The sequence below is a fragment of the Arvicanthis niloticus genome, chromosome 23, assembly GCF_011762505.2.
Source record: "Arvicanthis niloticus isolate mArvNil1 chromosome 23, mArvNil1.pat.X, whole genome shotgun sequence".
NCBI classification, from domain to species: domain Eukaryota; kingdom Metazoa; phylum Chordata; class Mammalia; order Rodentia; family Muridae; genus Arvicanthis; species Arvicanthis niloticus.
Window position 1 is genome coordinate 18852797 of NC_133430.1, and position 18100 is coordinate 18870896.

General features: G+C 45.8%; 1 protein-coding gene across 6 annotated transcripts in view; it reads left to right on the forward strand.

Annotated features, from left to right (window-relative positions):
* The window catches only part of Foxn3 (forkhead box N3), a 362922-nt gene that overhangs the window by 212328 nt on the left and 132494 nt on the right, over positions 1-18100 (forward strand). The window lies entirely within an intron of this gene.

Here is an 18100-nt window from a genome sequence, read left to right on the forward strand (position 1 = left end):
GGTCATGAGTGAGTTTTTTTTACAGATAAACAATGGGAGGGGAGTTAGGTAGATTGTCACGGTTTAAAAAGCATGTTAGGTTAGTGCTAGGTTAGAAGAAAGGGCTTATAGAACAAAGAACCGGATTTCAAACTGTGGAGGAGTCTTAGCTATTCACAGTGCTTGTATCAGGCCCACCAAGAAAGTTTTTGAAAACTACTTTGTTTATTTACGTGTATGGCTGTTTTGCCTGCATTTATGTCTGTGTAGCATTCCCTTGGTGTCTGTGGAGGCCAGAAGAGGGCATTGCATTCTCTGGAACTGGAATTACAGATGGTTTGAGCCACTGTGTCAGTGCTAGGAATTGAACCTGGGTCCTCTGGAGGAGCAGCCAGTGCTCTTAGTCACTGAGCCATCTTTCCAACCCCCTACCAAGAAATTCTAGAAGACGTGTGGCAGCGTTTCTTTTGTTAACTATCCAGTTAAGAGAAACTGCCAGTGGACTAGACATTTATGTTAATTGGAAATGGCCCGATGTCAGGAGACTAGGGAATTTTACAGTCCACTTGCAGATTTTTCTGTTCTGATGTTTGGTCTGCAGGAGGGCACACAGAGTGAGCCTTCCAACGTGGCATTAATGAAGTTCTTGTGCGTTCCATCACAGGCCCTAGACAATCAGTCTCCGGCAAGAGACGGGAGAAGCAGCTGGGCTCTATGAGAAGACTGCTGTATGTCTGCCTTTGCTAGGCGATTAGCGTGATGGTAGCCATAGTAACTGGAGTGTCTCCATAGTAACGCGTAGCCGAGACAGGTGCACTTGCATCACAAGGCTGTTTGTTGCCTGGCAAAAGGACAGGCCATTAGTACTTAGACATAAGCTGTTGCCTTAGAAACAAATAACCCTACATAGCAACTACAGTTGGTTCGCAAGGGTATTTTTGGGGGGTTGGGGGGTAAGCAAGGTTGTAGCTGCTTTTGTCTGTGTTCATAAAAATCAGTGGAAGCATACTTTATTTGAAATGACAACTCGAGGTCATATAGCTGTAGGAGGAAGAGGCGGGATTTTCCAGAGCAGCCTAGCCTACCTTGTAGCAATGTCCAGAAGGACAGAGCCATATGCCTGGCCCTCTCCTTGTGATTGTAGCCGTTCCTGGGAATAGGAACTGGGATTGGGGTAGAGAGTTACTCCTGTGTGGGGTTGGTGGGGAACCTGGCACTAATTATTGGAGTATTTTCGATACTCAGTTTCTAAGCCTACCCCACTAGTTTCTCTAGTTTCTCCCCTAAAAGTATGTCACACCCGTTTGCTTCTAGCAAGTTAAAAATGTAAGTGTTATTCACTGGGTCGTGTCATTGGTTCATTTAGGCCAGTGTCTTGTTGCCAAATGTGACCCCAAGGGAAACACTGCAATTATTTAATAATTTGAAGGATTATAATAGAGCTCTGGGGGTTGCAAGTAAGATATACTCAGGCCAAGAGGTATTGTGAGCTGGCTGTAGCCTAATGACTTCTCTTGAGTCTTAATACAAGCATAAAAATGCAGATGAACCGGAGCTTTTATAGTCAAAAATGATTTCCAGTTGACCACTTCAGATCCAGTCCTGTCACCTGCAGTTAAACGGTTAGATATCAAGATCACTGGGTGTAAAGTGAGGTGACAGGTGAGGTTCCAGCCCCAATCTTTATGGTTTGAATCCAGAGAGCACCTTGCTGTCTCCATGCCTTTGAAAGGGTTTGCTTGAGGAGCCTGCGGTGTGAGAAATCACACAGAAGCTGCTCCATGCCTTGGTAAGGAATTTCTGTGCACCAGGCCACTTGTCAATGTAATTCTGGGAAGCCGGAAGTGGAACAGCCAGTCATAAACAGATACCAAAATGCTGAGTTAACCTGATTTGGCCAGGTCTTCTGTGGCTCAAGGGATCCTTGTCAGCCCCATGTGGAGTCATTGTGACGGGCACCTGGGTAGTGTTTGGCTTCCACAGAGCTGGTATTTGGCACGTGAAAGAAGACAGTGATTATACAAGAAGGGCAGCTATTGCTGTCCCTTGCAGGTGTGCTTGGCAGCCGCACTGGACTGAGCTGCAGGTGGCTAGAAGCTGTGAGGAAATCCAGGAGTCTGAAAACACTGCCCCAAATCTTGCTCACATTCAGACATAACGCTAAACATTGCATTGTGTTGACTTGCACCTGTTTCCCAAGATTTTGTTTGAGTGTTCCTCTACACCTGCTTTTTCCTTTTTTATGCTAAATACTGTTTTTAACTAAAATATGAAGAGCTAGGTGAGTTAGCCTTTGTATTAATTTACGTAGGCCACCCTGACAAAGTGTCACAGCTGAGTGGGTCAAACAGCATCAGGAATTGCCTCTCACCTAGAGCTGCCTGCTGTGAGCCCAAGGTGTTAGCAGGGCTGGTTTCTTCTGGAGCTGTGGGAGAGGATCTGGCCCAGGTTCTCCCCTGGTTCTCGTGACTTGCTGGCTATCTGTGGTATTCCTTGGCTTCTATTTCACAGGACTGTCTCTACCTCTGTCTTTCTTAGGAGGACGCTAAGCCTCCCTGATTAAAAACTCCTTATTCCAGTGTGACTTTAACTTCTCCAATGGCACAAATTTGAAATACAGTCACATTGTGAGATACTAGGGGCCTAGGACTTCTGGGTAAGATTTTAGGAAGTTGTAATTCAACCCTTAGCATTCTGGGGAAGCAGAAAGTCCAGGTGTGTTGAAAATGCAAACTGGTAGGGGAGTTTCAGGGCACTGGAACCATCCTGAAAATGCCCCATGAGCTAAGTGATGTTATTGCATTATAAACAACATACAAAAGAAGTATTCATGAGCTGGAACTGATGGATACAAATGAGGTCCATTTCCCATACACAAGAATCCATGTGAGTGATGGGAACAGTTCTTCCCTAGGGACTTGTGAAGAGTGGACTGTTGAGGAGGGGCACTAAAGGATCGTCTTAGGCAGGGTCTCCATTGCTGCAGGGAAACACTATGACCAAAAAGTAAGTCGGGGAGGAAAGGGTGTATTGAGCTTATACTTCCCAATTATAGTCCATCATTGGAGGAAGTCAGGACAGGAACTCAAAGAGGGTAGGAACCTCAAGGCAGGAGCTGATGCAGAGGACATTGAGAGGTGCTGCTTACTGGCTTGCTCATCATGGCTTGCTCAGCTTGCGTTTTTATAAAACCCGGGCCCACGAACCTAGGGATGACGCCACCCACAATGGGCTGGGCCCTTCCCCACTGATCACTAATTGAGAAAATGACTTACAGCTCTTCATGGAGAAGCACTAGCCGCTCTTCTAGAGGACTCGGGTTCAGTTCCCAGCGTTCACATGGCGGCTCCAAAGCTGAAAACACACGTTGCACAGATAACACCTGCAGCCAGAATCCATATGCATAAAATAAAAATGAGTAATGTTTAAGCTCTTCTGCTGTGAGGAGGCAATAACGATAATGCCTGATATCCTGCCACCGTGTGTAGTCAGTCTCCTACAATACCTCAGGTCAGTACAAACTAAAGGAGCCCGCAGTTCCCATTCATAGCCCCCCGGACTCCATTACTTTAGGGAAGTGGCAGCCGGTACCTACATGCCTGATATCCTGCCACCGTGTGTAGTCAGTCTCCTACAATACCTCAGGTCAGTACAAACTAAAGGAGCCCGCAGTTCCCATTCATAGCCCCCCCGGACTCCATTACTTTAGGGAAGTGGCAGCCGGTACCTACACTGTGGCAGCATTACGTGTTAGTGTGTTAGCCGGGCCCTCGCACCTCTTGGCAGTAGGGCAGCAGAGCAGGGGAAGAAAGGGACTGGAGTTCTAATATTTCCTTCAAGATCACCCCTCCCCCATTACCTAACTTCCTTCTAGTAGGCCCTGCCTCCATTATCTCTAAGCTATAAGCTAATGACTAACCCTTTAGCATGTGGGTCTTTGGAGTGTGTGTTTGGGGGAGGGGGGAACATGTAAGTTCCAAGCCAAAAGGTGGACTTCCTGCTGAAACCCATAAGCTTGTTTTAACCGTGGGGAAAACTCAAACAGTGGCTTTGTCCTCCGTGAGGATCGTCTCCAAAACACTGAGCTGGCACTCGACACAGCTGCTTAGGTCATCAGAAGCAGGGAATGTCTGAAGAACTTGTGCAGGCTAGAGGAGGCTGGGGAGACGTGGTGACTACATAGGAAACAAGAGCCTGGAACAGAAAGGGAGCGTTAGGCAGAAAAACAGTGCACATCAATAACTTGTGCATTCAGCTGAAAGAAGTGTGCTCATGGTGACTTCTTAGTTGTGACAGATGTGCCACAGTAATGTAGGATACGTGGTGGGAACCTGAACTGGGGACATGGAAACTCCCCAAGTTGTAGCAGAACAGAAAACTAGCTCCCCAAACACAGAGCCACTGAAGCGCCGACCACCAGGGCCTCCTCCTTCCTTCCCTTTGTAGGATCTGCTGAGCCTCTATAAGCTGTCACGGTCGTTTAGCAAGCACAGTTCTTGGCCCTTTCTCATTGTGAAGTGGTGCTCAGCTGTGCTTCGTAGAGTCCCCACGGCTGAGTTCAGGGACTGGGGCCAAATCAGCTTGCATAAGGACTCCTCCACACCTTTGCCAAGGTCGGGTGCAAGCATGGGCTTCAGAAAAGGGAGTACTGTTATTTTCGGATGTCTCGCCTTTTCTTCTGGAGAGCACAGTGGGCTGATGTAATAGTTAGTGTGTTTCCTATGACAGCCCTTCCTAGATGGGGCCTTTCTCATGACAGGATAGGCATGCTTCTCATAGCTGCTGCCAGAGTGCCTTCTGATCTGTGTTCCTGTCAACTTTAATTACGTTTATTTATTTTGTGTGTATGTGTGTATTCGTATATGAGGTCAGAGGACAATTTCTGGGAGTTTTTCTTCTTCTACCAACCACATGGTTCCCAGGAATTGAAGTCCTGTCCTCAGGCATGGTAACAAGTACCTTTCCTTATCTGCTGAGCCATCTTGCCAGCTTCCCATCAACTTGTAAATGAAATTCCCAGTTTTTATTTTTCCCGTTTCTCCATGTCTGATGGTTAAGTTAAAAGATAGCACCCTAGTAGGTAAGCAAAGCTTTTATCATTTGGGGACCTTATGGAGTGGCATTTAAATGTTAAAACACTAAATTGATATTCCAGGAAACGTTGACACTGTTACCAGTGTTTATGACATCAGATTGTTGTAGCAGGTCTTACGTGTGGCTCTGCTGTCGTGTTTATTGGTAAAGGCATTAGTCCAGAGTCAGTCAGCAGGAGAACACTGTGATTCTCCTTCAGCACAGATGAGGAACAGGTTGTGTGCTGCACCAGGCAGGGTGGCTTATGGAGCTTCCTGTATGATCAGTTTTTACAGGATGGAAGTTGTTTGCAAACCAAGCTTCAGAAGCTTGGTAGGTTTTCTGGTGGATCTGTAGGAATCTCTGCATTTCAGCAGCTGGGGTTACTGTGGCAGCCTGGGCGTGTATGGCTCTAAGTGGGCAGAGACTCAGATCGAGGGCTCCTTGTTTCCCATCATGGCTTTCATGCTTACTTAAAAATTATTACTCTGAGAATAATGGCACCGTATCTCCTCATAATTTGTTTTAATGTGATGTTTAGAAAGCACTTCAAGAAATTTTTCTTCTTACTTTTAAAAAATGTGATAATGTTCTCTACCCACATCTTCTCTGTCTCTGTAGCAATTTAATAATGTGTGCCCCTTCCAAGCATTTGGTGTTTCTAATAGTAAGGTTCTTTGTGAAATGGTTGAGTTTTAATGTTCAGTCAACAGTTTCAGTGGATCCTTCCAGCTACTGTATTCTCCTGCTTTATCTTCATAGTTTGTAAATAGAGTGATCCAGTAATCTGTGGTCAGGGTGACTACCTTCAGGGCTCAGCCATCTGTTTGTTTTGACCAAGTCCCTTGAGAGCCCACCAGGTAAATAGCTTTGGCTGAAAAGGTAAGACTTACAACCGCTCCTGGCCCCTTGAGAAAAGCCTGGTGAGGAGGAAGAAAGCTACTGGAGTGCTTGGGAAACTTACTCTTTTTTTTAGACAATTAAGATATCTGTAAATCCTGAAAATGTTAAGCTTGTTATTAACATAACAGTGTTAATTCCTCCACTGGAAATGCTGAATTTACACACAGCAAAAATAGCTTATTCATTGATTGGGTAGGATGATACAAAACACACACACACACACATACACACATACACACACACACACACACACACATCATTCCTTCATTCTAATTTTGTAAATATTGTGTGGTAGAAGAACTACAAAGCCATAGTGAAGCTGGTCTTAGCTTGCATTGAGGGCGTTCGATTGTTAGATCGTTGTGTTCTTTGGTGTTTTCATTTGGGCAAGCCTGAAGCACACAAAAAGAGTCAGGTTGGTGCCATCGGTATTTCGATACTCCTGGCAAGCAACACATCTGATGGAAATCATAAATGGTTCTCTGAATGCCCTTTGGTGTCAGTACACATATTCTTACGAACTTTCTTTTTAAAGAAAAGAATTCTATATAAATGTATTATATATCTGGAAAGTTATGTTTAAGTTGGTACTTTTTCTGTAGAGTCATTTTTAAAGGAATATTAAAAGATTGCAATCGATACGAAGCCCCATTGTGCTAAATTGCTAGGTGAGCTTGCTACTGTAGTAAAGCAGATGCAGGAGTTCTCTGCACCAGGATTTCTAGATGTGTGTCTCATCTTGTCAGAAAAATTGGAGTGGGTGGGTAATGGAAAACATTTCAAATATAGGAATACTCTCTTATGTGCAAGAGTTATGCTGCCCAGTATGAGCTTTAAAATCCATTAGTTGACTATAATTTTATTTTCATATCAAATCACGTTATCTATTGACTTCCATTATGTTCTGTCAGTTGGTCTCATAGAATAGTTTTGACCTCAGCATTTTGCCTTGGGTGTGCTGTGCATTGTACACTTAATTCTTATTCAGGGCTGCATGGTTTTATTTACTTGGAAACCAGCCCGCGTTATCTTGGAGCTGTAAGATTCTAGGTGCATCTCATGAATACCAGGCCCATTCACTGCATCTCATTCTGAGTTCATACTTGGAAGCTAAATGTGTAAGCGGCTGACAATGTCTCTTTTACTCAGGTACTGAATAAAATCCCTGTCCTAGAGAGCCAAGCTAGTTGGAGGGATTTGTCATCTTCTGTGGTCTTGGGGTACCTGCAGTGCCTGCTTCATGTTTAGAGTGGAAGTGTGAGGAGTCTGCTAAGTTTTTGTTGCCCTAACTCCTGAGCCAGGGAAAACAAAGAGTCAGTGTGCTTTTGATGCCTCCTGAGAAGAAAGCTGAGGTGTGATGGAGCCCAGAGGGGTGCTGGAGGCTTTTCATATTTGCTTAGCATCCAGTTGCTTCTCCAGACAGCCCAGCTGAGGGCCTGGCAGCTCTCTCACACCTGAGGGGCTGACTGCAGATGGGGCTGGCTCTCAAGGCACAGTTGGTTGTCAAACCTTCCACTTTCCAAGAAGGGGAAGACATGGATCTGTGCTGGAAACAGGAAACAACTCCAGAAAGGGAAATTGCACGAAAACAAATGGTATACAACAGGAAGAAAGACGGCATTTTTCTTGTTGTGTTATAGTGTAAAATGACAAGTGATTTCTTCAGCAATGAAAAACAAACAACCCTAAGCCACTGCCACACCGGAGTCTACACTTTCTCCAAATTTAAAGAGGATAGAGGCACTGTTTGTGAGATGGTTCAGCCGGTAAGGCCCATGCTTGGCAAGTCTGACCCAAAGCCAATCACCAGTGCCCATGGAAAGATGGAAGGAGAGGACCAATTTTGAAAGTTGTCCCCTTACCTCAGCACATGTAGACACACAACCACACATACTACAGTAGAAAGGAAATGTACAGTATGGAGGGGGAGAGATGGCTCAGTGGGTAAAGTGCTTTCTGTTCAAGTGTGAGGGACATGAATTCAGTTCCTTCCAGAACCAGTGTGAAAAGAAATGTGCGGTGTCACACATCTGTGATCTTAGCACTAGGGAGGAGGAGACTAGAGCATCCCTGAGCCTCAGAGGCCATGCCAAGACATGGAAGCTCCAGACAGTGAGAGACCCTGTCTCAAAAAAAAAAAAAAAAAAAAAAAAAAAAGCAATCAAGAAGGATGGATGATGTCAATTTTAGTAACTCCCACTACCATTCATGTGTGTTAGATGTACACTCTCTAGTGCACTCGCACACACACACACAGGCATGCGTGCGTGTGCATACACACACAGTTTAATTGATGGCACAGTGGACCATGGTTCCTAAGAGATTAGAGGGAGTCAAGAGAAAGATTTGTTTTCTGTGTGTCCCAGTTGTTGGTCAGAAAGATTGTGAGGTACAGTCAGAGAGCTTACTAAGTTGTGTCTGCTGACCACTCGCCCCCACCGCCCCATCCAAAGGCGTCTCTTAGCGGCTTCTGTCCACATGACGGGGCTCCTTTGAAATAAGAAGGAAGCACTGCCACTGGTTGGGAGATCCTTCGTGACAGTCAAAGCCTACCAGAAGATGAAGATGGTGGACACCTGTACCAAGCAGGATCTGGATCCAAGAGGTGGCAGTCATGGACAGAAAGATCTGGGCTCAACCTCAGAAGAATGATCTCTTGTCAGAACAGGCATACCAAAGCTGGGTGAATGCTTGGGCTGAGGCACGGAAGGTGTGCAGAAAGACTGACCCTGGTGGACGCTATCAGAGCCAGGTAGCTGCATGGGTCATCCCAAAGGGCTTCCCCATCTCTGGAGAACTCAAGCTTGCCCTTCCAGACTAAGCTCTCAGATCTGTTGGCCTGCCAGTGGGGTAGAGCAGATTTACTTGGTGTGGTGTTACAGCTCTCCAGGCCTACAGGGTGAAGTGCACACCAAATATCAGGGCCAGCAGGCTTGCCCCTGCTCCTCAGAAGCAGTCCTGGGAGCCAGTCCAGCTCTCTGGCGGGACCTGAGTGAGTTCTTTGTTTTGTCTTGTCCAGTTCTTTGCTTTGCGCCCTGCAATTTACCTCCCTTGTTTTAGTGACACTTGGCTCTTTGTGAATATGATCATCTCTGCAGTGCTCTGCTAAGAAGATCGTTTCCAAAAGCTGTCCATCAAATCATCCAGATCCCACCCATTGTTTATCCAGTGAATTAATGAGTACAACACCATCCCTATGGAAATCTTGAAGGACCCAGACGGGTATCCTTGTCCCATAGGACCAAGTGGTTTTTGTCCAGAGCCTTTTTTTTTTTTTTTTTGGTTTTTTGTTTTTTGTTTTTTTTTTTTTCCCAGATACCAAGTCCTGCTTGTATTATTTATCAGGTCATCATTGAGACTCTGCGAATCATCAGGAATCCCAAAGTCCTCCATAACTGGGGATGATTTTCCTGTTGTCTGGAGAAAATACCCATAAGCCACCAGACATGTCTTCTGTCTTCTAATCTTATCTTTTTCAAGAACATGTTGCTAATCACAGTAGGCCAGGTTGAGACATGTTCTGTGTGTTTACTCTGACATGGAAAGTTCTGTTGGAGGTCTGCTCACCAGCTGCTCACCCCACCCTGCTTCTCTAAGGCACTGAGAGGCCCCCTCCCCGATGCAGCGCTCACAGCTAGTAAAGGTGAACAGGAGGAAGGGGGGGGGGTCAGAGGCCACTCCTCCATGCTGTAGCTTTCTGCCCATTTCTCTCTTCTTTTTCTGCTTGGTCTTTTGTCCCGTCCCCCCCTGTCCCTCTCTCCCCCCCCCCCCCCCCCCCCGCCTTTCTCTTCTGCCTTTCCCCTTTTCCCTCTTCAGTTGTGAGGCCTTTGAGCAGAGGAAATTTGTTTTTAACTGCAAGGAAAGCAGCATTTCTTCCCCCTCCCCCAAGCTAAAACCATTCCTCACATACCTTTTCCTTAATACCTTTGGAGAAACTGAGGCACATAGAGTGGCTTCATCCCTCTTTACTTTCAGGTGACCCCTAGGGAGAATGTGTTGGCCTGGCCTCAGCAAGCCTGCCCCCCCCCCCCCCCCCCCCCACACACACACACACAGAGTCCAGGCGCCCAGCTTCACCTCCACCCACACTTGCCGTGGAGAGAACTAAATTGCTTTGCAGATGGATGTAGCAGCTGGGCTGTCCTGGGAGGAAGAAGCCAGTCAGGAAGGGACATAGGAGCAGAAAAATGAAAATGATCTAAGGATCTCAGGCTGTCAGAGGCTGACAGGGGCTTCCCCAGCCCACACCCCAGTGCCACCCCTCTGTAGGCCAACAGTCAGAGCAGGACTCCACCTTGGGCCTGTATCCAGTCAGTGTGGTCCTCTCGGCTGCTTTGTCATCGAGTGATGGAGGTACATAAGAACCACATACTTACTTGCCCTGCTTCAGACTGGTGTAGTTGGCCTACCAGGCTCCCTCCCACCTTCTGTATGCACACCTGGTCCAGAGCCAGTCTCAGCAAGTCTCAGAAAATGACTCTAGCTTGGTCACTCCCTCAGTAAGCGAATGTGGACTAGTTATTTCAGCTCTCTGAACCTTCTCCTTGTCATTCCTGTTGTTACTGAAGACCACCGGCCTCAGATGAGGACTTCCGGATAGCACATTAAGTAAAGTGTGTTCGATGACACTTAGGCTCTTGTGCCTGCTCCTAGAATAGCAACATACGATTTCTCCTTCCTCGATTATCACATGGTCTTGTTTTGCCTACATTACTTATCTGTTGGTTTTGTGTCACCAAGTATCTTTTTGTACTTTATAATCTGTGCTATCTGCTGGACTTAAACATCCATGGAAGCCAGAGCCCGTTGTAAGCACTGTCTTCTTGGTCTTCTAAGCAAAGGTTTACAATAGAGGTTTTTTGGGGAGGTAGTCAGCAGTGGGTAGTTACACTTACAGTGGCCAGCACACATGAGAATAGCTCAAAGTGTTTTCAGCCCCAAGTCCAAAAGCATTTGGAGGGAAACAAAGAACTAGGTTCTGTGTCTCTCTCCTCTGAAGCACCTGGGTAATTTGGGCAAGGTGTGTTTCCTCCTCCTGCCCTTCCCCATCTGGCTGCCCAGCCCTGCTTGTGTCCTTGTGGGTACAGGAAGCCCGACTCTTTGGACATTGCCATTCCTGAAGCCTAGGAGACTTGTCTCGCTTGCCTCTGCGTGGGAAAGTTCTTCTATCCAGGCTGTCTACTCCAAGGTACCAGATACCAGATTCCATTCTGCAGCTGCCTTCGGAGGAATAATTGTGTGTTAGGTGCCTCGGGCCTGGGTTGACCCAGCCCTGTGGCTGTCCAGTGCCTTTGCTAAGAGGCTTCCCTCTGAGGCCTGCTGTGCTGCTGACAGGCACTTGAAAGGTAAGGCCTGGAGCTCCTGCCCCTCGCCCCTCATAATGGGCAAAGCTTGCAACCTAGGCTGGCCAGACGTCCATTGTGCTTTCTCCAGCAGACCCTTAATCCTGCCTTCTCTCTCAGCAGTGACTCATTAGCTTTTCCCCTCCATTCTTCTCCCCTTTGATGAGAACAAAGCTGGCTCCTCCCTGTGCTCAATCTTGCTTTTCCTTCCCAGGGAATTGCCCTGAGCACGGTCAGCCCTTAACCAGGAATCCCTGGAATGGTGTCTTCCCTACTTACCAACAGAGGGAGCACCTCCTTCTCAACAGTCAGCCTCTGTGCTGCAGCCCCTGGATTCAGCCGCAGGTGTGTGTGAGCCTGTTGGGGGTGGGGCGTTGTCTTGAGTACCAAAGCGCCTCACTCAACAGCAGCACTCAGCTCTTTAAAGGAAAGAACAGTTGCACATACCACATGTTAATGTCGATGGAATTTTACTCTTACTAAAGGCCTTTGAAGTCCCTGGTCCTGACCCTGCCTCTCTTGCCCTCAGCTCTTAGATGTGGTGGGCTCTGTCATCAGGGTTGCTGGAGTCAAAGTTGCAGGAAAATCATCTGACTTTCTCTAATACAACTCTTTGATGTCGAGTAAAACAATCTATTTCTACCCAGTGCTGTAGACTTACTTCTGAGTGATGAACTATGAAAGTCAGCCCTTTTAGCGTGGTTAGAATTTCAAATTGATTTCCTCCTCTCCTTTAAACCTCAACTGTATTGGATTTGGGGTGAGAGGTGTATGACCAAGCACTGACTGAGCACCTACTGTGTGCCAGGTCCCTCCCAATTCACCCAAGAACCAAGAGGGCTAGATTTCCCTGTTTTTTTGTTTTGTTTTGTTTTTTTTTTTCTCTTTTCTCCATTCTAGAGGTGTGAGAGGAAGGTTAGCCATGTGCTGCTATAGATGTCTGACCTGGGACCAAGCCAGCTTGACTGCACTTTTTCTTTTCCCATTGCAATTTGCTACCTCATGGTCACTGTCATTTATGGAAACATTGTCCAGTATCTAAGAGTTGATGTAATCTTTGGTAAGGAAGAATGACATCCAAGATGGTTAATATTGTTAACTCAGTGGGATCTACAATCACCTAGGAGACCAACCTCCAGGCCTGTCTCTAAGGTTTTCTCCAGTTAGGTTAATTGAAGTGAGAATGCCCAACCTAAAATGGGCAGCACCATCTCCTGGGCTGGAAGTTTCAGACTAAATAAAAAGTTGGGTCTGGGGAGGTAGCTCAACTGGTAAGAGCACAAACCGCACACGCCAGACAACCTGAGCATGACTCCCAGAACACATGTCAAAAGCCAGAGAGGGTGAAGGGCTTTGTTACCTCAGTCAGTGCTCCCAAGCAATTACCAGGCAGCTTGAGGCCCACTAGCCTTATGTAACCTAACGTAACAGAAGGTAGATGGAGATCTCTCTCTCTCTCTCTCTCTCTCTCTCTCTCTCTCTCTCTCTCTCTCTCTAAGGTAGATGGAGATCTCTCTCTCTCTCTAAGGTAGATGGAGATCTCTCTCTCTCTCTCTCTCTCTCTCTCTCTCTCTCTCACACACACACTTGCCACTGACGACTGTTACACGTGCTTACGTATCATACCTGCATACATACACATACACACACATGCATGATAGTAATAAAATTAAGATACTTTAGATGGGAAAGGGGGAAAGTGAGCTGAGCCTCAGTCTCTCTGCTTCCCGAGTGAAGATGAAGTGTGCTTAGCTGCCTGAAGCTCTGCCAGTGAGATTTCCCTGCCATGGTGGACCGTCCTCTTGAACTCTGAGGCAAAGATCAACTTAAGCTACTTTTATTAGGTGTTATATAGGCAGGATGAGCCAGTAACACAGTTCACATCCTTTTGAAAGGAGATTGAGGTTATGAAGCATACAGGGAGCGATAGAAACTGGTGTGGCACGGCCAAAATAGGGACCTTTGGAAGGAGAGCCTTGAGGGGTGGTAGGGAAGGGACTAGAAGGACGAGACAACTTGAGCAGGTGTTGAATGAGTTGTGGTGTCTGGGTGGGGGGTGTGAGAAGGGTATACTCAAGTTGCAGGATGCCTCCAGTTTAAAGAAGCTCAAAAAACTAGATGTGGAGTCAGGACAGATCATGCAATACTTTCTTAAAATGACGATTTTATTTTTTATGATTCAAGAGTTATTTATATTGACTTTAGTAAAAGAAAAGAGTCAAAGTCCACTGCATCCAAAGGCTTCCGTGTACTTGAGCGCTGCCATTGGAATCCATCTTGTTTTCTTCATCCTGGGGAATAAGTGCTCATCATATGTTTTTCTTAAAGTTTTATGTGTTTGGAAAATTGACGGGGGCTAACTACTTTTGGATTTGAGTATATTTTCTTTTAAAATCATTGCAGCTAAAACAATGTATTTTGATAGCATTCATCAAAAAGAAAGTGTCTCTAAGCATGAGCCCAAATTTCTAATACGTGCGCGCGTGCGCGCGCGCGCGCGCGCACACACACACACACACACACACACACACACACACACACACACACACACACACTGACCGATGGGCTGAGGCACAGCTGTGTTCTACTTGGGAACAAGCAGTGAATACCTTGTAAAACTGCTCTAGGGTAAAGTGATGCTCTTTCTTTGACTGAAGATTCACAGAGTTCTTTAACCTTCGTTTCTTAGTTAAATATATTGAAATTTATCTGGCTTGCATGGATTAGCTTCTGTCAGAACAGGCCTTGAAGTTGGAGGTTTGCTAAGCCAAAGAGGGTGGCTTCTGAGAGGTGATGCACCATACCAGTCCTTTGGGTTTGTATGTGCCACATCTCGCCAGCTGCCTGGGGACAAAACGCAACAGGACTGAGGCTTTTTTTCAGTTACCTCAGCAGAACTGTTGCTAATGAGAGAATTATATGAGATTAACATGGCAGGCCATTGGGCTCCTTCACAGTTACTTTTGGGTTTTTGTTGTTATTCCTCCCCAGGTTTTGATAAATCTTATGAATTAAGGGCTGAAACCTAACCTTTTGATGTAAGTAAGTGTGCATTGTAAAATAATGATCACAATCAAGCTAATTAATGTTTCTGTCTTCTCACATAGTCTCTTTTTCCATGTGTGTATGTGTGTAACACTTAAGATCTACACACACTTAACAGACTTAAGTATATGGATATTATTAGCTGCATGTGAGTTTTTTTTTTTTGTTCTTTTTTTTTTTTTAAGATTTATTTATCTTATGTATATGAGTGTACTGTGGCTATCTTCTGACACACCAGAAGAGGACATCAGATCCCATTACAGATGGTTGTGAGCCACCGTGTGGTTGCTGGGAATTGAACTCAGGACCTCTGGAAGAGCAGTCAGTGCTCTTACCTGCTGAGCCATCTCTCCAGCCCTGCATGTGAGATCTTAAATCTCTTTTTATAATTCCAAGTTTGTATCCTGTGACCATTTTCTCCTGCCTGCTCTAGTCTTCTTTTCAAACAGTCACTGTACCCTGCCCCTGTGTTCCCTTCTGGACATTTCAGCTACAGTGTCCTAAGTCTTTAGTGTGTTTTTATTTGATCTGATACTCTCTCCATTTTATTTTGTTCTGAATAGAAACTTGTTCTTAAAATGAAACCAATGAATTTTTTAACCGTGGATGGGATTGGGTGCTGTGCGTCTTTTGGGAAGTGCAGTTCCCACAGTTGGAGCTTATTTCTGTTTCTTGCAAAGGAAAACCCATGCTAAGAATTTCCATCCCACATCACAGCATCCTGGAGTTGAAAGGACGTTTCTGTGAGCCAGGGTAGAGCTCCCCAAGTGGCTTGATGGGACCACCTTCAGGGGACGTTGGGATTTTACTTCTGATTTTACATGAATCTTTTCACGGTCAAAAATCTGGGGGAGTACAGCTCACAGTATTTCTTTGTAGTTAGTATACTAAAAACTTTCTCACTTTTATGAAACCAGTACTTTGAAAAGTGATGGTGCCCTAATAGCATATTCTAAGGGATACAAATTTGGAAGAAAAAATACCTTAAAAAAGTGTCTCTTGTGTAACTTGTCCCTCAGTGGTGGTGGTGAAATCGGTTTAGTGACTGGAACTCTTTCTCTTTCCGAGAAATAACAGAGTCGGCAGCAGAAGACGTAGAAGGCTCGCTCATAGGAGGGCAAGCATCTGGTGCACCTTAAGTTTCAGTTACGTCTGTGTGCTTGTGTGAAGTCAGTCAGAACGAAACATCTATTTCTTACTACAGAAGACAACCAAAAGTTTCTGGAGAACACTAGTCTAATTCACTTCCTCTTTACATGGAAAAACACTTGAGTCTCCTGTGGGGGTTATGATCACGTGCAGAGGTTGGTGACAGAATCTGAGGCTTTTATTCCCCCCCCCCAAGCATACTTGCTAAGTATACTTAACACCTTGTTAAAAAACATCAGTGCTGGTGCAAACAACCCAGATGTCTATCCACAGGTGGTCAGGCAGAATGTGCACGGAGAAATGCTAGTCAGCCTTAAAAAGGACATGCCACACACAACATGGATGAACTGTGGAGACATTGTGCTAAACAACATAAGGAAGCCCGTGACAGAAATCTCCTGTGTAATTTTCTATTTGGGATGCTGCTCTGGGACAGATAGGGTCAGAACTGATTACACAATAGGAGTGTCCCAAATGCCACCAAGTTGAACTTAAAAAAAAGTTCAGATGACAGTTTCATGTCATATGTTTTAACATCCATTCCTTCCTTTAGTTCCACCCCTTTAGCGGTGCAGGTTCAGACAAGAGGACCTTGAGGGAAACAAGGCAGACTCCTTCCTCCTGGAGCACAGCAGCCAGGGGTGGTCTTAAGGCTGGAATCCTTTGCTCACCTCTTTGCAGCTTGTCAAGCAGAACCATGGTCCTTCCTGGGCTGAAGGTCGTGGTTGCAACAGTTTATGTAGCGGTTCTCTTAGTTTCTCCATCCTTTGGTTGATATTTTGCCCTAACTGGTAGACAAATGGCTGTAATCTGTGTTTATTCTTCTTTTTATAAGACCTGCAGGCACTCTTGCAAATAGCAGCTGAGATGGCAGGTTCCTGGGCCTGAGTCACTTAGAGTGGTTCACCGGAGATCCATCTCTGCTTTTGCCTTACTTTGAGATTGAGAATCAAAATCACTGGGTGGACAAAATCACTGGGTGGACAGAGGTGAGGCAGGGGTGGCAGGCTCCTGGAAGTTGGATGTGTGTATTTCTCTGAGCCAAGGAAGATTTTTGAAATTTTAATGCATAGCAGTTTCTGTGTACATAAAGTTACAACAGATTGGAGTCACCTGCTGGCTCTGTGGATTTTGGATATTTTCTTACCACAAACACTTCTTTGCTTTTGACCCATCTACCAACCAGGTCTGTGTTTCCAGCAACCTTGTCAGAACCTCTGTAGCTCCCAGATCTTCATCATTAACCGAGGAAACACAGAGAGCCTACTTTGGCTCTGCCGATGGAAGCATTGACTGGGAGCTAAGGACCTTCAGACATAATTTGTTACATTGAAATTGCCTTGAGCTCCTAGCTTGCCTGTGGGGGTATTGGATTGTCCCTCGTCCTCTCTACCTTAGCACTGCTGGCCTTCAGGATTGGAGAATTCTTTAACTTGTGCATTATAGACATTTAGAAGCATACATATGTAGTCTCCACCCATGAGATACCAGTTACACTCTGCAAGGTGTGATGATCAGAAGGGGAGTGGGTGTGGCTTGTGTGCCCAGGATGCCAAGTAACCCTGGTTGAGGACCACTGGCAAACTCCACAGCTCTTCTTCTGAGGTTTGTGTATTGAGTACTTTATTAGGTGTTCTATTTAAGAAAAAAAGGAAAGACCCGGGGGTTTATCCTTATTTTAATTTGTTTAATCCTCATTACACTAACACAAAACTCAAAGCTTTAGAGGGCATATAAAGTCTGGTTGGTTGGGGGGAAGTCAGCCTCTCACTGATGTTAGAATGATTCCTTTATCCTGTGCTGCACCTGCTCTGTGTATGATGATGTTCAGTCACAGTGATGAGGTTTCTGGTGTGGTCTCCCCGGAGGATTGATTACCCTTTTCTCTTTTTCTCCTCCTCTTCCTTCTCCTCCTCCTCCTCCTCTTCTTTCTCTTCCTCTCCCCCACCCCGTCTCTGACAGGGTTTTTCTCTGTGTCGCTTTGGCTATCTTGGAACTTGCTGTGTAGATCAGGCTGGCCTCAGACTCACAGAGACCCACCTGCTTCAGCCCCACAAGTGCTGAGATTAAAGGTGTGAGCCACCACCGCCTGGCGCATCCTCTTCCCTCTCTTCTGTTTTGCTGCTTTTTCTGTATGGCATGGAAAGGTCCTGTGTGGTTATCAACCGGGCAGTACCTGTGAGCTGGTATAGATGAAGCCTGTAGTCGGAGTGCCCTGTAGTACCCACTTCTCTTCCTACCTGATCCACTCTCATCATCTGGGGAAGCTATTTATTTCCATGCCCCCTTGTCTTTCTCTTCCATATCTAATAGAGAATGACACTCGCCCTTCTTCTTATGTGGCTGGCAGTGCTGTGGCCAGACACATTCATGGTGTTTACATATTAGGATGTAGTATCAGTCACTTGCTATTTTAGAATTCCTTGTGGTGTGGACTTCTTCCAGAGTCTTCGATGCTGGGTTTCTGCGTGCATGCATCCTATGTCTCTGGAGCTCTGGCGAGCCACTCTTTGTGGAGTCCCTAGGCTATATGATAACTAAACCAGGTTTCCTATTGATTGTCAAAGTGCTTGCCCCATTTAGGAAGATGGACTTATTAATCTCAGTCA